This window comes from Populus alba, chromosome 15 (genome assembly GCF_005239225.2).
Source record: "Populus alba chromosome 15, ASM523922v2, whole genome shotgun sequence".
In the NCBI taxonomy this organism is placed as follows: domain Eukaryota; kingdom Viridiplantae; phylum Streptophyta; class Magnoliopsida; order Malpighiales; family Salicaceae; genus Populus; species Populus alba.
This window is the reverse complement of record NC_133298.1, coordinates 3193584-3200809: the sequence shown is the minus strand read 5'-3', so window position 1 is coordinate 3200809 and position 7226 is coordinate 3193584. Positions and strand designations below refer to the sequence as shown.

General features: G+C 34.9%; 1 pseudogene; it reads left to right on the top strand.

The window, feature by feature from the left end:
* The first annotated feature begins 693 nt into the window (after positions 1 to 693).
* On the top strand, positions 694 to 6164 carry LOC118055678 (coatomer subunit delta-like; annotated as a pseudogene).
* Positions 6165 to 7226: the final 1062 nt, after the last annotated feature.

The window sequence follows — 7226 nt, the reverse complement described above, 5'->3', positions numbered from 1 at the left end:
TTCTGATTATATCAAATTTGATCATCAACTTTTGATTGTTATATATATTTTTGTTTTGAATATTTATTTTTTAATTTCATTTCTTAAAATTTTATTTTTATATTAACTCTGGTTCTTATTTTTATAAATTGTTATTTGCTTTTTTCTTATCGTTTTTTTATTGAAATTTTTTATCTATCAAATTTGGTCCCTCATTCTTTTGATTGTCATTTATTTTATTTGAAATAATTTATGAAATGTTGATTATTATTATTTTAATTTCTTCATTTTTTTAATTTTTTAGATTTGATCTCTATTATTTTGATTATTATTTATTTTATTTGAGATAATTTATGAAATTATATATTTTTTTCAATTTCATTCTCATTCAACTTTTTAATTTGTAAGATTTATTCCTCATTATTTTAATAAACTTGAGAAAAATAAAATATTAATAAATTATTTTCCAGCTTATTTTCCATAATAAAACCTAACACTTGAAAAAATATTTTCTAACTTATTTTTCATTACATTACCAAAATATCAGAAAATACTTTTTTTAAAATTTATTTTTCTGAAATTTATTTTTTTAAAAAAAAATTAATTTTCAGCAAACAATCGTTAATTAAACAATCATTTTAAAATTTTAAAATTAGTGGATGTATATATAAATTAGTTCGACACTTACATTAATTACACTTACATTAATTAATAAATAAATAAATAAATAAAATAAAACCCAATTCCTCGTCTCCTTCCTCCTCGTCTTCCTCACATTCGCCCTGTCACTCTCTTATTCACAGCCCAAACACTCCGTTTCTCTCGCACAACACTCTCTCCGCTTCCTATTCAGGTAACTAAATTTCCTCCTTCTCAAATCTCCACCGTCGGATCTCTCTCACTCAAAATCAAATTTCAGCCATTGATCCATCGAATTTCAATCCGCGATCTCATGATTTTGTTATTACTATCCCACTTGTGCTTGCCTGTCAGATCTGATATTTTAAATCGTTGAATGAATTCGTAATTTTCCTTGGTTTTCTCAGAAACCAAACATGCCCATTACGTGATCTCGCTGTTTAGTTAGATCTGAATTTATCTCTTCGTAGATCCGTGCAATTTATATTTTGATTAGATAAATTTGTTATTTAATTTCTTTTGGTTCTGTTCTGTAGGTGTTAATTTCTGTGCCAGTTACATCAGGATGGTAAGATTTTTTTCCTCCTCTTTTGCTTGTTTTTATTGAATTAAAATAATTTATTTCGGTGGTAAAATCTAGTTTTGATTCAATGTAGGTTGTGCTTGCGGCTTCTATAGTGAGCAAGAACGGTAAAGGTGAGTTTCTTGCGTTTAATATTTTTTCTGTTAATTCCCCCCCCCCCCGGTAAATTTCGAATGCAATAAGTTAAAAATGTTTAGTGTGTTTTATTTTAATCTGAATTAACATTCATTGTTTCAATTGCACGTAAATCTGTAAAGCACCGCACCCTTTATTAATGATTTTTATTAATGTTTATAAACTAGGTGTGCAAATCTTGAGAATTACCATTATAGATATATGTTTTGCTCAGATTTGAGCATCGCGGGTCCTGTGTGTATCGGGAGGCATTTTCTGTGGTTCCCATAAATGTTGAGATTTGAGCAGGTGTATGGTGCAATGTTGGTGCTGGAGGTTCTTTCATTTGTTGAGCTAGTTAATCGTGGATTTGATTTGGGATTAATATCAGTAACTGTGTTGTTGTAGTGAGGCTTTTTTGTCTTGTGTGTTGCTCTGCTTGATATTTTTTGGGTTGGTTCACTTGCAGTGCTTGTTTCGAGGCAGTTTGTGGACATGTCTCGGATAAGAATTGAAGGTCTCCTTGCTGCTTTCCCCAAGTTGATAGGGTCTGGAAAGCAGCATACTTATGTTGAGACTGAGAATGTGCGTTATGTTTACCAGCCAATAGAGGCTATGTACTTGCTGCTTGTTACGAATAAACAGAGCAACATTCTTGAAGATTTGGACACTCTGAGGCTGCTCTCTAAACTGGTATCTTTCTTTCATTTGCCTTTTTTTTTAGCAGCTTCATGTTCTTAAAATGGGACATTAAAATGTTTTATACTCACATTGGATGCTAAGGAGTTGAGTTGGCTCCTGGCTGCCCCCTTTTTTTCACATGCTTTGTGTTCATGTTTGCTATGTTTCTTTATCTTTTTTATGCTTGATGGCTCCTTGTACTATTCGTACTAGATTTTAAAAGCTTTGAAACATGATTTTATTTTCTATGATATTCATTTTCATTAATGTACATATAAAGGCTTTAAGTTGATTCCTTAAGTTTGCTTCTAGGTACCTGAGTATACCATGTCTCTTGACGAAGAGGGTATTTGTCAAACAGCTTTTGAGCTGATCTTTGCATTTGATGAGGTTATCTCTCTTGGGCACAAGGAAAATGTTTACTGTTGCCCAGGTTAAGCAGTACTGTGAGATGGAGAGTCATGAAGAGAAAACTGCACAAGCTGGTATTGCAGAATAAGATTGATGAGACCAAGCGTTTAGAATGAAGGAAGAAGCTAGTAAGATTGACCAAATGAAGGTATCTATTTATTATAGCTCCACAAATAATACCTGCAGATTTATGTCCTGTATACAGCACTATTAATATTTCTCATTTTTTTCTTCTTCTTGTAGATTGAAAAGAATAGAGGTAATAAAAGGAGGTTTTATGTCTTCAATGGGCTCTGAAGAATTGAGAGCAGCTTTAATGATATGAGCATTTCCAGTGGCGGAGGAGGTGGTTTTGGAAGTGGATCTGGGTTTGGATTGACCAGTGATGTTGACTCATTTTCCAGCAAGCCTAAAGGTTTGTTTCTGCATTTCTGGCCAACTATAGACATTGCTTCTGATTTGATAACTAGCAGATTAGATTTGTCTGGTAGATGTAAGTATGATTTGTAATAACTCTTAAAAGTTTCTAAGAAAAAATGTTTTTACACTTGAACTTCTTGACTGTTTGAAATTTTTTAACGAGGTTATAAATCCTCATCTAGTTAATTCTGTTTGCTGCAACCTATTTTTGAACATTATTATTTGAATTGTCTCTGGAAAATATGGTTTCAATTATTGGGGAGTTTACTTTTGATTGAATATATCTGGCATCACCAGGTCGTCAACCTTCATCTGCCACTGCTCCTCCCAAAGGCCTTGGCATGAAGCTCGGCAAAACCCAAAGGGCAAACCAGTTTTTGGAATCCTTGAAAGCAGAAGGTGAAATGATCGTTGAAGATGTGCAGCCATCAAAGTCAACCCAGTATACACCAGCTGCTCAAAAACTAACTGATCCTGTCACTTTGACTGCTGAGGAGAAACTCAATGTCACTCTAAAACGGGATGGTGGAATGAGTCACTTTGATGTTCAAGGGCATTTATCACTTCAAATTCTTAACCAAGAAGACGGACTCATCCAAGTTCAGGTCTGTCATCTATCTCATTCTCTCTTGCAATCTCTGTCTGTGTGCCCACACACATGATTTAGGTAACGAAAAAATTGAAAAGAAAAACCATTACATGATTATGAAAAGAAATATTTTGTCTCATCAAGTGAGAGATGACTAGGCATCCACGACTTTAAACTATGAGAACTTCTAAGTTTGCACTGGGAAATTTCTTTACCATCATCTCATATTTGTGAGCAAAAGGGTTTCTACCATTTTCCTAGTTTTGCTATTGTGTCTTAGCTGAATGCTCATCTTTCCACATCAGCCACATCAATTTATTACTGTTCTTTTTCACCTAACTTGAATTTACCTAAACATTTGAAATGCTTAAACTTAATCGAACTAGGTTGGCTTCCTAATTTGATCTATATCATTTGCGGCCATGGTGGGATGTTGCTGAAGGGTTGGATCATTTATAGTAAATCACACTGCCCCCTCCGATGAATAAACTGCTTTTAAATAGTTTGTTTCCATGTCTAATAGTGGCTGCTTAACATCTACAGATAACTAGATTTTGATTTGGCAAGAGCATCAAGCATTGAGTAGAATGTATTTACATGGCTTTGGTTTTGAAGTTATTGTGGTAGCTTCTATGCTAGTTCTTATTGACATTATTATTTTTGCTTTGTTTTGCAGATTGAAAACTGGGGGAATCCAGGTGTCATTTTTCAAGACACATCCTAACGTGAACAAAGAATTATTTGCTAATGAAAACATTTTGGGCTTGAGGGATCCCAGCAGACCTTTCCCCGCTTGTCAAACTGGGGATGCAGGTGTTGGTCTTTTGAAGTGGAGAATGCAAAGTGTTGATGAGTCAATGGTGCCGTTGACAAGTGGGTACAAATCTGAAGCAGCAGTTTATCTGATCACTCTACACTTTCTGCTGTTTGCTCTAATGTTATGTTTAATTCATGCATATTGCAGTCAATTGCTGGCCATCTGAGTCTGGAAATGAAACATATGTCAGCATCGAGTATGAAGCGTCATCCATGTTTGATCTACGAAATGTTGTGATCGCAGTTCCTCTACCAGCCCTTCGAGAGGCACCAAATGTTAGGCAGATTGATGGGGAATGGAAGTAAGAACTTTGCTCCATTATATTCTCTTTCATTGGTGTATCAGGTTGAAGTTAGTTTGGTGGAGATCAATATGTTGGGGGAAATACAAATCGTATCTGATTCTGATGTTATTCTTTCCTTTCTGAACATTTGGCTTTTACTAAAGTGAGATGAAATGCATGAAATTGTTAATCTAGAAATTTGATATGGAAATGTCTGTTAAAGTTCCTTAAAATTATATTTCAACACGAATTAAATTAAAAGCCAGAAGGATTGCCATTCAGGTATATGGGGGGTAAATCCGAGAAGCCCTTAGGTGGAGGAATCATATGATATTTTCACCTTAGCTGTAAGTGTTTTCTGCTGGGATGCCGCATGCCCCTAGGAATTCTTTGAAATCACGTGATTTTTTTGGAAGATTCTTTTGATGTTGTTGATGCATGCTATTTTATATCTACTGATAACCAATGTGTGCCATACTCTTCATCTCCTACTTTTCACGGTATACATAATATCAGGCGAAGTGGCCATTCAATACTATTCATTATTTTCAATCCTGCAGGTATGACGCAAGAAATTCCATCCTAGAATGGTCCATTCTTCTCATTGATAACTCAAACCGCAGGTAAGCAAATGTTAGGAGTATTTTTTATCACTTCAGACCCTGTGCTTGATATTTGAAAAATACACCTGGTTCTAGGGTTTCTTATAACGTGCCATAATCTTTGTGGACAGTGGATCAATGGAGTTTGTTGTGCCATCAGGAGACTCATCGCATTCTTCCCCATTACTTGTTCAGTTTTTCAGCCACTAGCACATACAGTGAGCTAAAGGTTTGCTCTTGTCTAAAATCTTTTTGACTATTAATAAATGAACTTGTACCTGTATAGAAAATGGTTGCATTTCCAATTTGTGAACTATCTTCCTCTGTTGGCCTTTTTAATGATTAAAGTTGATTCAAACCCATTTGAAGATCTTCACATGTAAAACTTGCATGTGATTGATAAAATTCGCATGTAATACAAAATAAAGCTGTATAGTCAACATTACCGCCCACAGCTCATAAAGATGAATTGTGCTATCATCATTGCATGAAATCGTAGAGTTACAGTCACTGCTAGTTGTTGCAGTTTGTTATTCTTGTTCCTCTCCACTGTGTAGCGGGTAATATCAGGGATTCAAGCTGATTAAAAGCTTGATTCTTTTAGACTTTCTTCCAATTATCTTTACCTCGAGCTTCATTTTTTCTCTCTTTTTGCAGGTTGCCAATATCCTGCCCCTGAAAGGTGGAGCTCCTCCCAAGTTTTCCCAGAGGACTCAATTGATCACAGAGAATTACCAAGTAGTCTGAGTGATAGATACTTCGCTTGAATGCACCAAAGTATGAGTTATCTCCGAACTATTTAGTGTTTGTTATAAAATTTGATGAGCATGTTCGCAATTTTGAAATTATTGATCTGGCATCTAATGCACTTAATTCTGCCTAATTTCTTTTTCTTATTGTTAGTGTAAATAACCTCCATGGAAACTGGCGACTTTCTCTTTTCTTATTGTTATATCTATTATTTGTAGATGATAAAGAATATATACAAGTGAGTGTGCGTGCGTGTGTTTTACATGCATGATAGATACTCGGAAGATATTGGCTCAGTCTTTTTCCCATCACTCTCTACCCATTTCCTTCACCAGCCAACAAGCGATAGTCGTACCTTTTCCTCTTAGTTTTTTAAAGACTTTAATTGTATTATAAAGACGCCGTTTTGGTGTAAGAAAATTAAACACTTTAAAGACTGTCTCATGCCTCTAAATCAATCAATCATTCTATTTATTTGTCTCCATACCATAATTACTCCAACAGCCCCAATGCTATTCTGCTTCCTAGAAAATTATCATTTGATGACAATAATCAGCATCTTAAATCTTATTACATGTATTATTTAAATACAATTTACTATAACTGATAATGACCCAAACATATACTTGTTTACAAGTATATAGATGAGCACAAGTAACTCTACATACATGAGCTGCTATGTTGGTTCCATTGGAGGTCCAATAAGCTTTAGGCTACAAAACTACTATAATCCCGATGGAGTACGGTTTTCTCCATGAGATGGATGTGCTCCAAGTATGTCTTCTTCTGGATACCATGGTCTGCTCTGTGGGTTCTGTGGCATATTCATTTTTTCAAGCCTTCGAATTTCCTGATCTTTAGAACTAAGGAGTCCCTTATAGTACTGTATTTCCCTGTCTTTGTGAGCTACTTGTTCCTCAAGGACACGCATTTCCTTCATACAACGTTGGCATGTTAGGTCTCCATGGGGATTTCTTTCTAGTAAAGCTTCTTGATCCTCTCTCAAAAAATCATCAGGCCTAGTTACCTGGAAAAACAATATATAAATGTAAGAAACAATTCAACAACATGCAATAGCTTGAAAGATAACAAAAGCCATAGTTGGATTGGTCCTCTGTGTTGGCTACAGCTCACAATAGTTTCAAGTTGAATTTCGTTAATACACCCAAACCTCTCTTCTTTCAAACTGTGTAAGATCTTCAAATTGGAGGTTTTGGAAAGCACCTTCTTTTGGGCTCCACTCACCAGTTATGTAGATAATTTTGAAAAACCAAATGAACCTCGTCCAAGTAAGGAACCATACAAAATTCAACTTGAAATACGTTTTGGGCTCTACTAACCAAATGACTGAGTTCACC